Consider the following 15,114-nt stretch of genomic DNA (forward strand, 5'->3'; position numbering starts at 1 on the left):
TATACGTAATTATTCACGCATCCGCCAAATTAAAAAGTATTAGAAGTTATTATTATAAAGAGTACTTTTTGAACTTGTACCTTTGATATTTTATATAGTTAAATGCTTTTTTAAATAGATATCCCGGCGAAGTTCGTACCGTCTAACAGTGAATCGAAGTGAGAGTTTTGTAGCAGTCTTTGTAGCAAATCAATTTACCGAATGATCTGGAATGATTTAGACCAATCGATTTGACCAGTTTTTGTCATTATTTAAAAAAAAATGCCTTTATTGTCAAAAAATTTTACAATTTGTAGACAAAGGCAAAGTAAACAAACAAACAAACAAAAGAGAATACAAAACATTATACAAATAACATCTTACCAAATCTCATCTGACCTGAAGTGACGTCAGACTTTGTGCAAATTTAGGTCGGGTGCTGGTGATACGACCGGTGACGTTGCTTTGTTGAGTCGGTAAATCCAACGATCTGTCGACGTACAAAATAACAACGTACCATTTTTATTAATTTCCGAACGTCGTTCGCACGTTGGCTTGCACGACGTACATATACTTGAACTAGCCCGACGTCTACCCGTTGTCCGAATAGGATACGTCTCACTGATAATCCCTAAAGTAATAATAATAATAGCTCCCGTATATAGCGTTTAACGCCTTGGGAGTAGCAAGGTACAGCTTGCCATACTAGAGCCGTTCGGTATACAAGGAAGGTAATGTGGCTAGCATTACACTTCAACCGCCTATTATTACCTCAGGATTGTGAATCCCAAGTACTCATTTAAAGCTGAGTCGACCTAGGTACCCAATCTATTTTTATTTTAATAAAAATAGTCGGCTGATGCAATGCCGGGTGTGGGATTCGACCCCACTACCTTGAAATCCCTAAAGTAATATGCAATTATATTTTGTTGTATTTTATGTTCATATTTATAACCTAATTTACGTATCTCTATTTACGTCCATAAATACAACCCATTAAGTAGTATTTGCGGCCTAATGAACATCATGAACATAACCTAATAAAATGGTTTTGTTAACAAACTTATTTTTTTTATTATGCCTAAAAAAACACTAAAAAGGCATTTAGACATTCATCTATATTTTACAGAAAGAGGTTTTAGGAAAGAGGCTTTTGTAAAATAATAATAGTAGAAGTGATTTGTCAATCTTATTGTTCAAAATAAACATTTATAAATGTTTACCATGTCAAAGAATAAAAAAATAAAAATAATATTCAAAAATATTTAGTTTATAGCGAGGTTTATAGTAAATGTCAATGACCTTTGGATAAATTTATTTCGATTTGTTTTGTATATTTTTGTTTAAATTTCGATTCAGGTATTTTATATACATTTCAATTTCTTTATAGATTCAAATATCTTATTTTATTATTATTTTCCGCTAAATTACAGTGTCAGTGATTTGCAGTGGACGTAAATTATAACTAATACCGTATGATCGAAAAAAAATGGCGTTCAGTTGGCTTGGAAATGACGATCGATGACATTTCCCATATAATTGTACATATAAAATGATAGCGGTCTTCATTTCATAGCCATCGCTGACGCCGTTTTTATTCGATCATACGGTACTATAAACTATAAGCGTACGTGCCGCGAGCTGTCAATTGCAGAAGATAGCGGAATTCCAAAACTAATTTATTTAAAAATTAATTTTAACATTGAATGTGGTATACAATGATTCTGTGTTGAAAATAAAAGAATTCCATTGTCTTTCTGTGACACACGGCCTTGAATGACGACCATAATGCACGAGCTAGCGAGAGGAAAAGTGGTAATCTCAGTGTTGCCACAGCCACACCATTCGGGATAGATCTCCCTCTTTATAAGACAATTCAACCCCGCTATCTCGTGATAATCTACTCCGATGAAAAATAAGCTTGTGGCAACACTGGGTGACGATCTGTGCAATACGCGGCTAAGATATTCACATATAATATATATTCATTATAATAAACTTGATACTGTACCAACATTGATATGTTTTCATTGCATATTTTTATCAGTAGGTTTGTAGCTTCTGCATAACGGTCTAGGTAAAGCTAGCTCATTTGCCAGCTCATTATTACAATTTAAAATTAGTAACTCGCATTTTAATTGGATGACACTGTTATATATAATAATAGCGTGTACCAGCGACTTCGTTCGCATCGAACTAATCATTTGTAATGGTGATGATAAGGCAAAGCAAGAATTTCCATTAACATACAAACTGGATAAAATTTTCTCACATTTATGTCAGCATGAGAAAAAACAATATGGCGATATTATTATATTACTTGGTAATGTTTGTGGGGTAGTTTCACCTCGTTGGAATTTGACTTTCGAAAAATCCGTTTGCCAAAAATAAGCTTTTTACGTCGACCAGTTTAAGCAAAATCGTGGTTAAGAAATTACCAAACTTTTTGGAACACCCTGTATGATTTTCTAAAAAAATTTCAAAATATGTAAAAATACCAAATAAATTATGCTTGTCCAAGCGTTTTCCCGAAAGACTAACCGTTTTTTAAATAACAAATATTGTAATATTTGAGGGGCGTTTTCACCCTCTTGGAATTTGAGATTCGAGAAACCCCTCCTTATCGAACCTCTACACCCCACAGTCAATCCGTTTGCCAAAAATCAGCTTTAAACGTCAAACTGTTTAAGCAGAATCGTGATTACTCAATGGTCATATTTTATGAAGCACCCTGTATAAATTTATAAAAAATCTTAAAATATGTAAAACAACAAAATAAAATATACGTGTTTAAGAGTTTTTCCGAAAAACTCACCGGTTTTTAAATAAAAAATATTCTAATATTTGAGAGTAGTTTTACTCCCTTAGAATTCGAGTTTCGAAAAATCCCTTCTTATCGAACCTCTACACACTAAAGTCAATCCGTTTTCCAAAAATCAGCTTTTTACGTCAAGGGCTTTAAGCAGGATCGTGATTAATCAATGACCAGATTTTTCAAAACACCCTGTATACATTTTTAAAAAATCTTAAAATATTCTGAAAATTTTTCAGAATAAATAAATACCTAAATATTGAAACTTAATAAGTAAGTACTGAAACATACAGCGCCATAATATCTCGACCTCCGTTCGTTATGCTCGTAACAGGTTTAAACAGAATGTATCTAAAACAACTGATGCGTTATTCCCCAACCTGTTTCAAACCTCCATTGACAATCGACCGATGCAGCAGCGTTCCTTTCCTACTCCGATTATCTCGACCGCCGCCCTGTTATGCTCGTAACAGGTTGAAAAACAACATATCTAAAATGACTGCTTCTCCAACCAGTTGCGAGCCTCCATCGACAATCGACCGATGCAGCAGCGTTTCTTTCCCACTCCTGTTATCTCGACCGCCAGGCGTTATGCCCGCAACTGTTTCAAAAAACCTGCTTCTTTTGTATCCTATTATTTTTAAGCTGTTGCAAACCCAATACGACCATCGACGGTTTCGACCGAAGCAGCTACGTTCGCCGTAGCGCTTTCTCCACTCCGTTGTCCGTTGTCTCGCCGCCTGTATCGATGGTTGACGAAATAACAAGTTTTCCATCCATACTAGTTGTTTTTTGGAATTGCTTCGAGCAGCATAGAATTTCGTGGTGGTGCAGAGCGGCGACTTCGTTTTTCGTTTCACGAGCGGCCGATCTCTACGTGTCGTTATTTTATATCTGTTATTTTTTAGAAGTAGTAACGGTTGCGTTATGTTATTTATAAATAATTGTTATAAAATAACAGATAGTTAAATAACAACCCATCACTATTTCAAACCAACAATTACAAATCAACGAGAAAATTCGTATAATTTAATAAAATTACTGTAAATCATTATAAATAATAAATTGTTTGTAATTGAACTGTAATTTCTGTATTACTAATCCGGTAAATAATGGAGATGCACATAAACAATTAGTGATTGATTAAAATTTTATTTTAAGATGAAACTTTTGTTAACAGCATTCTGAGAATTTGAATAATGAATTGAATAATGACAAGTAGCATCTGTCTAAAAAAGACAGCGGTTTAGAGTGATAATTCAGTTATGTAAAATTTAGATTGACAATTTTCATTATGCAAAAGACATACATAATCTATGAGTTTACCGATTGCCTAATAATTAATATTAATTTAAAATTTAATCCCCAACATGAATAATGAACAAAACATTTAAACAAAAACAGACACCATACAGACCACACAAAACAAATTGTTGGTTAGTAGCAATTAGTAGTAGTCAGAGATATAGATGTAGTAGTATTTTGGTTTAATGGCCACAGCTGCCAGGGCTCTTGATGAACGTGTGATAGAATTATTGTTTTTTAATACAAATTAAAAATACATTATAAAACCATAAAGCTAGAATAGTGGTTTTTATATTAACTCTAATTTATTTGAAATTTATAAAAAGCATTCACAAAAAAATATATATGCTTCAAATCCTTCAATTTAATAGCAGTTAGTAAGAAGTTTCACTTAGCGCACACACAATTTTTTACATTTCTGAGAGTTGGACTTGTAGTTAACGTGGACAATGGCCAAAGATACTCAAATCTAAATTTCTTGGCAACGTTTCGGCCCCTCTTTACTCCATCTCTATGTCTCTATCAATATATAAACGCACACAATAATTTTTATGTGGTCTGTCGTGACTAAAAACCATCCTTTTTTTCTTTTAACAGAGCCCTGAAGTGGAATAAATAGACTCCGAAACGTCAGCTAGAAGCAATTTGCTTTTCATTCGTCCATTGACCACTCTATTTTTACCTAAAAGTCCCACCACAGATTAAGTTTAGTTTTATAGCACCGTTAAGAATATTTTATACCCCCAATTTTAATTTAAAAATTTTAATTTGCATTTGCTTAGAATCAGCTTTAATGCAATGACGGTGTTTTTCCCTTGTACCCTTCATATACAGGGTGTCCCAGAAATAAGTGCAGGTATTTTAACTGGTAGTATAGTTCAACCCCTGAAACACGCCTATAAGGTTTTTTTCGCGAAAAAAAAATGAAAATTCAAAATTTTTTGAAAATTTTTTTAATCTTTAGTTAAAAAATATAATTTCTTGATAATATGGGAACATAGGTATTAAATTAAATTTACAAAAAAGAAAATCCAGAAAAGATCCAGTGATTCTCAAAATTTTAACAAAAAATATTTTTTTTTTTAAATTTTCAAACTCCGTTATTTTGGACTTATTTGATAAACGATAAGGAGAAAATATGTTTCTTTTATCGAGATCTACCACCCCTTAAAATACTTGCACTTATTTCTGGGATACCCTGTATATTATATTCCGAGGGGCAAACCGCTGCCAAAAATGGTATACAATAAATACCAATTTTGGGAAAAAAGTACCAAAAATACCAAATTATTTCCAAAAAAATACCAAACTAGAACCAAAAATACCAAATTATTACCAAAGTCTGTCTGAAGCAACATGTTTAAAAATTTGTTTGCTGGCATTGATTCTGGCTTATTCTCATCAGGTTTATTCTCGGGTTCATTTAGACAAACCATCATCGTTTCCTTAAGAGCTCTTTCGATATTTCTCGATTTTCCTTAAGAGTAGAATTTATTTTCTCTAATATCTAAATAAAGTTGGTTATAAGAGGTTGATTATACTGAAACTTTTCAATTTTTCTTTTATTCCTTTGCGAGCGGCTGTATTTTGTAGACTTCCAAATTGAATTATTGCTTCTTGACGGTAAGGTTGAAGCGGCAGCTGATAATGGTAGTAAAGGGGTAACATCGGGGAGATAATTATTATTGCTTGTGGATGGTATGGCTAAAGTGGAGGCTGATAAGAGTAGTTCCGAGGCTCGTCTAGTTGGGATAATTACGCAGTCTAGTATTTTTACATCAGGATTTTTTTGATTACAGGGAGCTTCACATATTAGATTAGGGGGTACAATTTTGCTACATGAGGGTTTGCACGCCTCTGTAATTTCCTCGGTATTTTCCGTGGAAAGCTCGGTAGAAGGCTTTTTTAGAAATGAAGTTATTTTTGGTTGTGCCTCAGAGGTATTTGAAGAATTATTGCTTACCTCTAATTTAACCTCGGATTTAACACTGCGATTATTACTAATTTTTGGAATAAATAATTTATTTGTTATATCAAAATGTTTTATCAAGTGTGTTTGAAAATTTGAGCTTACCCAGCGTGCCTTTGTAACTCCTGTTTTGTGGTTTTTGTAGAAGGATGATATTTTATTTGTAAAGTTACTTGCTTTTTACAAAAGCAGGTATTTATTTATCGTATGGCTGCACATGACATAAAATACATAAAAGTGTATAAAAACTATTCCAATTCACAAACAAACATTTAAATTATATATATATAGTCAATTGAGGCGTCAGTTGCCATCAGGAAGTCGTCAAAGTTTCCCTCATATGCTGTATTTGGGCATTCCATCACCATATGTAGAATGGTTTGTTTTTCCGCTCCGCAGTCACACCTCGCAGATTACGCCCTACCCCATTTGTGTAATGAGTCCGCGCATATGCCATGGTTGGTGCGTATTCTGTTCAGTGATGTCCATATTTTACGGGGCTGTTCGAAGGCAGGAGGTTTCATTCTTATGCACGGAAGATTTCTGCCTTGCGGGGGGCGGTTGTCTGTCCATTTTCGTTCCCAAGAGTCCATGGGGTCAAACTGTGAAGTGTGCAGTTCTCTTGCAGTTCTTATAGGTGGTCTTCTGGATCGTAATCTGTTTCTGCATGCTTTATCCGTATCCTGGTCTATGGGAAGTTGAGGGTTGCCTTGTATACGTTTATATTCTCGGAGAAGCGCTGCCTTGCGCCGGAAATCTGGAGGAGGTATATGGCTCAATATTGGTAGCCAATCGGTAGGAGTCGATTTTAGCGTTCCGCTGATTATCCTCATGGTCTCATTTAGTTGTGTGTCTACCTTTTGGGTATGTGCACTGTTGAGCCAGATCGGTGCGCCGTATTCTGCAGTTGAGTAAGCTAGCCCAAGTGCTGAGGTTCTTAGTGTATCAGCGGTAGAGCCCCATGAGGTACCGCATAGTTTATGAAGGATGTTGTTCCGGGTTCGTAGCTTCGCAGCCGTGTTCTCCAGGTGCCTCTTATAGGTCAGTGTCCTATCTAGGGTGACACCAAGATATTTCGGGTGTGTATTGTGGCGCAGTAATGTATCCTCGAAGTAAACCTGGAGCTGTCTATTCGCTGCTCTGTTAGAGAGATGGAAGCACGCCGTCTCCGTTTTATTGGGGCTCGGTCTCAGTCTCCATTTACGGAAATATGTTCCCAGGCTCGCCAAGTCTGAGGAGAGGGTTGCCTCCGTTTCCCCAAAGGAGCGATGTTGCGTGGTTAGTACCCAGTCATCCGCGTAGCCGAACTTCCGAGATCTGGTTTCGGGCATATCGGAGATGTAAAGGTTGAAGAACAGCGGGGCCAGGACAGATCCTTGCGGGAGACCGTCATTAAGCGTCCTTGAAGAGCTCATTTTGCTGCCAAAAATAACCCGAAAAACCCTGCCAGTAAGCATGTTATCAATGAGTTGCAGGGTTTGTTTGCATGGAATTGTTTGGTAAAGCTTATAGAGTAGTCCATGTCTCCACACAGTGTCGTACGCTGCAGAGAGGTCCACGAATACTGCCGATGTTTTCAGATTATCCTGGAAGCCTGCTTCAATATGGGTTGTGATTGACATGATCTGATCTGTGCAGCTTCTCTCTGGTCTAAAACCGGCTTGTTCAATGGGGACCCTTTCCATTATTTTGCACCCGATTCTATTATGGAGGAGTCTCTCAAGAAGCTTATAGACTGCGCTTAGCAGTGCTATTGGGTGATAACTTTTCGGGTCATAATTTGGCTTACCTGGTTTGAGGATGGCGATAACTCTGGACTTTTTCATTATGCTCAGAATGGTACCCTTTTCCATGATGTTCGTAAAGAAATGGGCTAGCCATTTTATTGTATATTTACCGCTGTTCAGGAGGAATTCTGGATGGATTCCATCAGGCCCTGGTGCTTTTCCCGCCTTCGTGTCCCTCAGCGCTTCTGTCACTTCGTCCGCGGTGAAAGGGCGTGAAAACTCGGTTTGTTCTTGGCTGTTGGCTTTTAAAATTTTAAGTTCGTGTTTAATACGAGTTAAATGGGCTCTATCCCGTGGGGTTCTTGATGTGGACACGACGTGGGAGGCAATTCTGTCTGGGTGTATTTCCGGATCATTTCTTGCAATTTTTGGGCCCTTGCCGAGCTTTCTTAAGAGTGACCACGCTTTCCTGCTAGATTTTTTGAGGTCTAGATTGCTAACGGTTTCTGTCCAACGCACCTGGCGGGCTACATCCAGTCTATGCATACATACATACAGCCGTTACTCGCTGACGAGTATTCGACACACATAAAGAAAATGGTCACGCAAGGCGTTTTCTTTCATGAGCTTTTCTGTGACTGAAAAGCCCGATACGTGATGTTATCTGCCTACCGCACTCCGGACATTCAAAAATCTCATTGCTTTGTTGCCTCTCTACTTTCTGGTTGCCGCTGTTAACTGAGTTTACAACCCTTCTCCATTGAGTTCTATTGTGAGCTGCTTTTTCCCACTCATTCTGCATGTTAATTCCCTTTAAATTTTCGTGGAAAATGTCCTTGTATCTTTTCAGTTGTCCACCCGGCCTCCTCTTACCGTCCACAAGCTCACCGTAAAGCAGAGATTTTGGTATGCGGTTTTCTTGCATTCTGCATACGTGACCAGCCCATCTTAAGCGGGATTTTGTTTTGTTTGACCCAGGTTTCGCTCCCATATATCATGGTGGGGATTATAATTGCTCGGTATACTGCAAGTTTTGTTTTTGTACTCAAGTCATGATTGTAGAAAACCCTGTCTTTTAATTTCCAGAATGCTCTTGAGGCGCTACTAATCCTGTGCTGAATTTCAGAGTCAATATTGGCCTTTTCCGAAATCAAACTGCCAAGGTAATTGAATTCCGCCACATATTCCAATAGTTCTTCTCCGATTTTTATAGCATTGTTGTGATCTTCCGGGTGAGTGCACATGATTTTAGTTTTGTCGATGTTTAGCTTAAGGCTCAAAGCCTCGTATGCCCAGGTATATGTGTTCAACATTTCTTGTAATTGTTGTACCGTGTTTGCAACTAGAGTGCAGTCGTCAGCGTATTGAAGTTCTGTGATAAATTTTGTACGTGTTTTTGCCCTGAGTCTTTTTATGTTGAACAGACCGCCGTCATATCAGTATCTAATGCCCAATCCTCTCTCCTGCAGTTTGCTGTCCACTATAATGGAGAGCGCTGCCATGAATATGTTGAATAGGAGAGGCGCTAAGACACATCCCTGCCTAACTCCTGTATTTGTTAGGAATGGGTCTCTCAGTGATCCATGATGTGACACTCTTGACTTGTTGTTTTGGAGGCTTTTACACACTGTAAGAAATTTGTTGGGTACTCCGAACTTTTCCATAATTGCCCAAAGCGCATCTCTGTTCACAGAGTCGAAGGCTTTTGTTAGATCGATGAATGCAACATAAAGTTTAGACTCCTGCTCTTTTACTTTTTCCTGTAGTTGACGGATGGAAAATATGGAATCGACGGTGCCGCGGTTGGTACGAAAACCCCTTTGCGATTCTGGAAGGATTTTTTCTATATATGGGTGCAGGCGGTTTGACATTATTTTTGCAAGAATTTTTCCGCCGATAGCCAATAGCGAAATTCCCCGGTAATTTCCGCAGTCTGATGCACTTCCTTTGTTCTTAATATATTCACTATATTCGCATTGCGAAAATCCTGAGGTACCTCTCCGCTTTCCCATACGACATCAAAGAGAGCCTTAAGATGACCAATAAGTTCTTTACTTGCACACTTATAGATTTCCGCCGGAATATCGTCACAGCCAGCTGATTTGTTGTTTTTAAGCTATTTTATGGAGGTCTTTATTTCTTGTTCTGTTATTGGGATGTCTAATACATCGAGGCTGTTATACTGAGGTATTGTGTTTAATGCTTCCATATTGGGGTTGTTTTCTTGGTTAAGGATATGGCTGTAATGTTCTTTCCAGCGATTTCTAATTTGTTCTTCCTCTTTAGAAGTTCGCCATTTTGAGCCATGATTGGGCAGCTTACCTTCTTAGTTGGGCCGTATACTTCTTTTACAGCCTCGAAGAATTTACGATAATCGTGATGCGTGGCGTACTCTTGAATCTGATTCGCTTTTGTGACCACCAGTTATCCTTTACTTGGCGCAGTTCTCTTCGAAGCGTGTTGTTGGCTGCTTTAAAGTTGTCTACCAGTCTTGGATTATGTGGATTTGCAGTGACGGCTTGATATGCTCTATGCTTTTGTTCCAACAAAGCCTGTATATGCGGTTGATTTTCGTCAAACCAGTCTGGTTGTTTCTTTTTGATCGACTTTCCCAGTACTGCTTCGCTGGTTTTATGAATCGCATCCCTTAATTGTGTCTAGCCTTGTTCAGCTTCCAATACTGAGATTGAAGTTATCGGTGGAAGTGATTCTTTGATGGCTTCCCGGAGGGCGTCGGCGGTATTGTTGTTTTCTAGACCCCGTACGTTCAATCTGGTCATGTTGTTTTACTTTTTACAGCGTGGATGTTTGGGTTTTAACTGGATTTTCATTTTTGAAATTAAAAGTCGGTGGTCAGTGCCGCATTCGGCATCTACTCTAGCTTTTGTGAGCCTAACATCTTTTAGATGCGTCCTTCGAACGATTATGTGGTCCAATTGATGCCAGTGGCCTGATCTAGGATGTTTCCAGGTACCTTTAAACTTGTCCTTCAACATGAACCACGTATTGGTGATGCAAAGATTATACTCTGCGCATGTTGTTAATAAGCATTCACCATTGCTATTTGCGTTTCCCATTCCATGTTTTCCCAATACGTCAGGCCATATTTCCTGTTGTTTGCCTACACGGGCATTAAAGTCACCTAGCAAGATGATTCGTTCGTGCTTTGGAATTCGTTGAAGGGCATTTTGTAAAGCTTGGTAAAATTTATCCTTATCTTCAATTTTAGCGTCAAGGGTGGGAGCGTAGGCACTAATGATGTTGACGTAAGTTTTGTCTGATATGGGGTACCTTAGTGTCATAAGATGTTCGGAGACACCAATAGGTACTTCTGTTAACTTGGTGGCGATTTCGTTTTTGATCGCAATGCCTACACCATGAATTCTCCTGTGTGTTGCGGGATGACCTTTCCAAAAGAAGGTGTAATGCTCCTCAGTGAGACTACCTTCATCTGCAAAGCGTGTTTCGCTTAGAGCGGCAACATCTATATTTAATCGGTGGAGTTCCTGTGAGACCAGTGCTGTTCTTCTCTCTGGTCGATTTGAATTTATCTTGTCCAGTAGAGTGCGGACGTTCCACGCCGCGAACGTGAAACATTGATGTTTTTGTTTCTCCGATGATACGCTCGAGTAGGCACCCCCTCCCGGAGATCCGATTGAGGGGTATTTTACCTCCGGACGATAATTTTGTCCCACTCGAATGTTCCATCATTGCTGTGTGTAAGCTGCGTAAAAGGTTTAACTGTGGCGGTTACGCTACCGCACAGTTTGGCTGCAACTGTAGCACGGGATGGCTATGGCACAGTGAGGACTGCGACGATAGTTCCCTTGTGCTACGTTCTCGGCCGGCTAGGTGTATTTTATTACTCCTTTTCCCCAGAAGATGGTAGGTCTGAGGGTTGTATAAGGTTATACCGCCTATACTCGGACGTCAGAGCCTCGTTTGTGTAAACAGGGTGCACCACGTGAAGGTGAGGTTGACTTTTGGGTAAGCTAGGCTATATGTATCGCTTCAATACCCCTTGCACCCCCCAGTCTATGCAACAGTTCATCAGCCAACAAAAGCAGGTTATTTTGCATATTAAAGTCGATCCCGACATCGAGTTTGCCTCGAAGTTTGCAATAGAATTTGGAAGTAAAATTGATATGCTAAAAATAATGTTATTAAACAGACTATAAGCAGTTTAGAGTGCTCCAGAGTTCATCACAAATTTTGAACTTTAACCATTGCTTTAGTATTTTAGAAACTATATTATTTTCTTGGGTATTATCAGTTTCCAAACATGTAGAGTGGTATCTTCTGAAAGACTTCCAGAACTAAACGATTTTGTCAAAGCAACTTTAGATTTCAGATATTTTTCTGTATTAGCTTTAGATGTACTTGGGGCTAGAAATATAGATATTTTTCAGTATTAGCTTTAGATGCAAATAGGCTAGAAATGATGCAATCGGCTTCCCGGCCGTCGTCGCCACGTGCATCTAATCCAGCGTTGCCAAATGTCCAACAAAATATCTGTTTAATACCAGTTTAATACCAAATAAAACCAGTTTATTACCAAATAATACCAGTTTATTACCAAATAATACCAAATTAGTACCAAAAATACCAAATAAGTAACAAAAATACCAAATTAGTACCAAAAAAATACCAGTATTACCAAGTGCTTGTACAGGGTGGGTCAAATTCGACGCTTTTAAATGGAAACACCCTTTTCTATAGGAGATAGACGAAAACTAATATCGGTGTCTGGAGCTCAATTTTCATCAAAAACATGATGGGGAAAACCGAACATCAATATCTGTTACCGTTTGGGAGTTACGGGGTGTTTTTCAAAAATGTGCATTTTTAACAAATCGCTGTAATTTTTGTGCTATGGAAAAGTTTGTATTTCTAGGAAAACATTTCCAAAGCACCTTTTTACGTAGAATTTAATGGTTTAAGTATATATTTTTTTAAATTAATAATTTAAGAGTTATCAACAGAAAAATTGATTTTTTATTAGGGACACCCTCTATATTTTTAATTAACTGAAGAGAATTTAAAATTACTTTTCCAAAAATATAGCACACTTGATATTTTGTTATAATCCCCTTCAAAATACAGAATTTTTAAAAGTACTAAGTTTAACTAGTAGGCTTTGGATCCCTTATTGATGATATGCCCTTAATGGAACTCGAAAACATATTTTTCCAGGACACACCGCCTCTGAACGCTGAAGTTATCAGCAAATTTTTGCAGCCAATTTCAAGAATAATTGAATAGCTAACGAAGATCCCAGCCGTTGGCCGTCGAGGCCGCCTGACTTAGTAACCATCGCTAATCCTATGGATATATTTGCGGAAAAATAAAGGTTCCTTATACTTCCGTATAATCTAGACAAGAATTAGAAATACTTAGCAGTTATGAGAGGGTATCTTTCACCCCCACTGAGTTAATTAATTGTTCGCGAAAAATGTTCAAACACTGCCCCGTCTATCCATAACAGAAGACGGTCGATATGTCGAACACCTGTAGCAAAATCTCATGTCTTGGTTTGCTATTTATTTTTATTGTTATTAGATATAGTTTAAATGTGTTAATGTTGGTTAAATATATTTTAAATTGTTATAAAATTCTGCATCTCTCATAGCAAATATTATTTTCGTTTTAATTGATGCTCACAGCTAGAATTTTTTTACATTACAGCCGGTGCCGTTGAAAGGCTACTTATTTAAAGCAAGCGAATTTTTATATACTCTATATCTCGAAGAGGAATCGAGCAAAATATTAAGTATGTTATATTTTTGGAAAGGTAATTTTAAATTTTTTTCAATAAATTAAAAATATACAGGGTGTCCCATATAAAAAATCAAATTTTCTGATGATAAATAATTTACATTATATTATAATTTCTTGTGTACAAGTTTCATATTTTTACACATAGCAGAAAAAGCATAATACAAAATACGACTCCATATAATATCTCTATTATCATCAATAAAAGCGGGCAAACAAATCCCCCTATAGTTCGTAAGCGGATAATATTCAAGATGACAAAGTTATCTCCACAATAGAGCTAAAGTGGAACTTTTTTGAGGTCAAGGGGGACCGCGACACGGCTGTCGAGATGGGTTATATGAAATTGCCTGTTATTGATTTTCTTTGCCGATATAAAAGTTGAAGTTTTGCGCTTATCACGGTAGAAAGTGCCGAATAAAATCCCTGGTTCACGGGCAATATCATGTATAAGTATCATTTTTATATATTATTTTTGCGAGTTTATCATAAAATGTGTATTAATATTCTTAATGTATTTATCTAATACTTATTAAAGGTTATTAAAGGAACAAGTAGGTACCGTATAATCAAAAAGAGAAAAGAAAAAAGAGAGTTGTTTTATAAATGGTCATCGATGACATTTACAATGAAACAACAGAACAACAAACAAAAACTGTAATATACCAAATATCATGTGAATACGATAAATTTTACATTGGTGAAACATCTAGACCCCTAAATGTTAGAATTAAAAAACATACATATTATCACAGAATATCTAGCTACGCAACAGAAAAATACTCGAAATGAAAGAGCTAAAATTGCACAAATAAAATACTAGATGGCGCGACAATATCATAATCAGAATATAATTGGAAATTTTCAACTTTCGGTTTTGGATCGACGTAGATCGACGGCACGTCGACGGCCTTGAAGCTCGGCAAAATATGCACAGTTGCCAGATTCAAACAGACTTTAATTGACATCCCATTCTTTTTCTGGTGTATAATAATTTCTTTCTATTCTTCGTTTCTTGGCAGATACACTTATATTAATTATTCGTTTGGCTTTTAAAATTAGAATAAATTAATAAAAAATAAAAAATAAATTAGAAAACATATGCTCTCAAAATACATTTTTAATATACACTACTTTATTATGTTAACTAAGAAAATAACTTTAATTACCTTTAAAATTAATAATATACAGGGCGATTGATAGTGATATTTATTAATGCTGAAACGTTAGTAATGAAATATACGTTTAATAATAATGGAAATGATTTATTAAAATGCAGTACAAAAAATGTTAATTGACTAAAAAAATACTATAATAACAATTTTTTTCTGTTTTCCATGTTATTTATGTATACCTAGGTAGATTTTAAAAGCGGCGTCCAGTTGGCTGGGAAAAGACGATCGATAACATTTCCCATTTAAATTTACACATAAAATGACAGCGATTTTCATTTCATAGCCACCGTTTTTTCCCGATCATACGGTATGAACACAATCGAACGTCAGGAAGTGGTGTCATAATAGTAGAACAACACTTATTATATTGTC

The sequence above is a fragment of the Sitophilus oryzae genome, unplaced genomic scaffold (genome assembly GCF_002938485.1).
Source record: "Sitophilus oryzae breed Bouriz unplaced genomic scaffold, Soryzae_2.0 scaffold_1084_pilon_pilon, whole genome shotgun sequence".
NCBI classification, from domain to species: Eukaryota; Metazoa; Arthropoda; class Insecta; order Coleoptera; family Curculionidae; genus Sitophilus; species Sitophilus oryzae.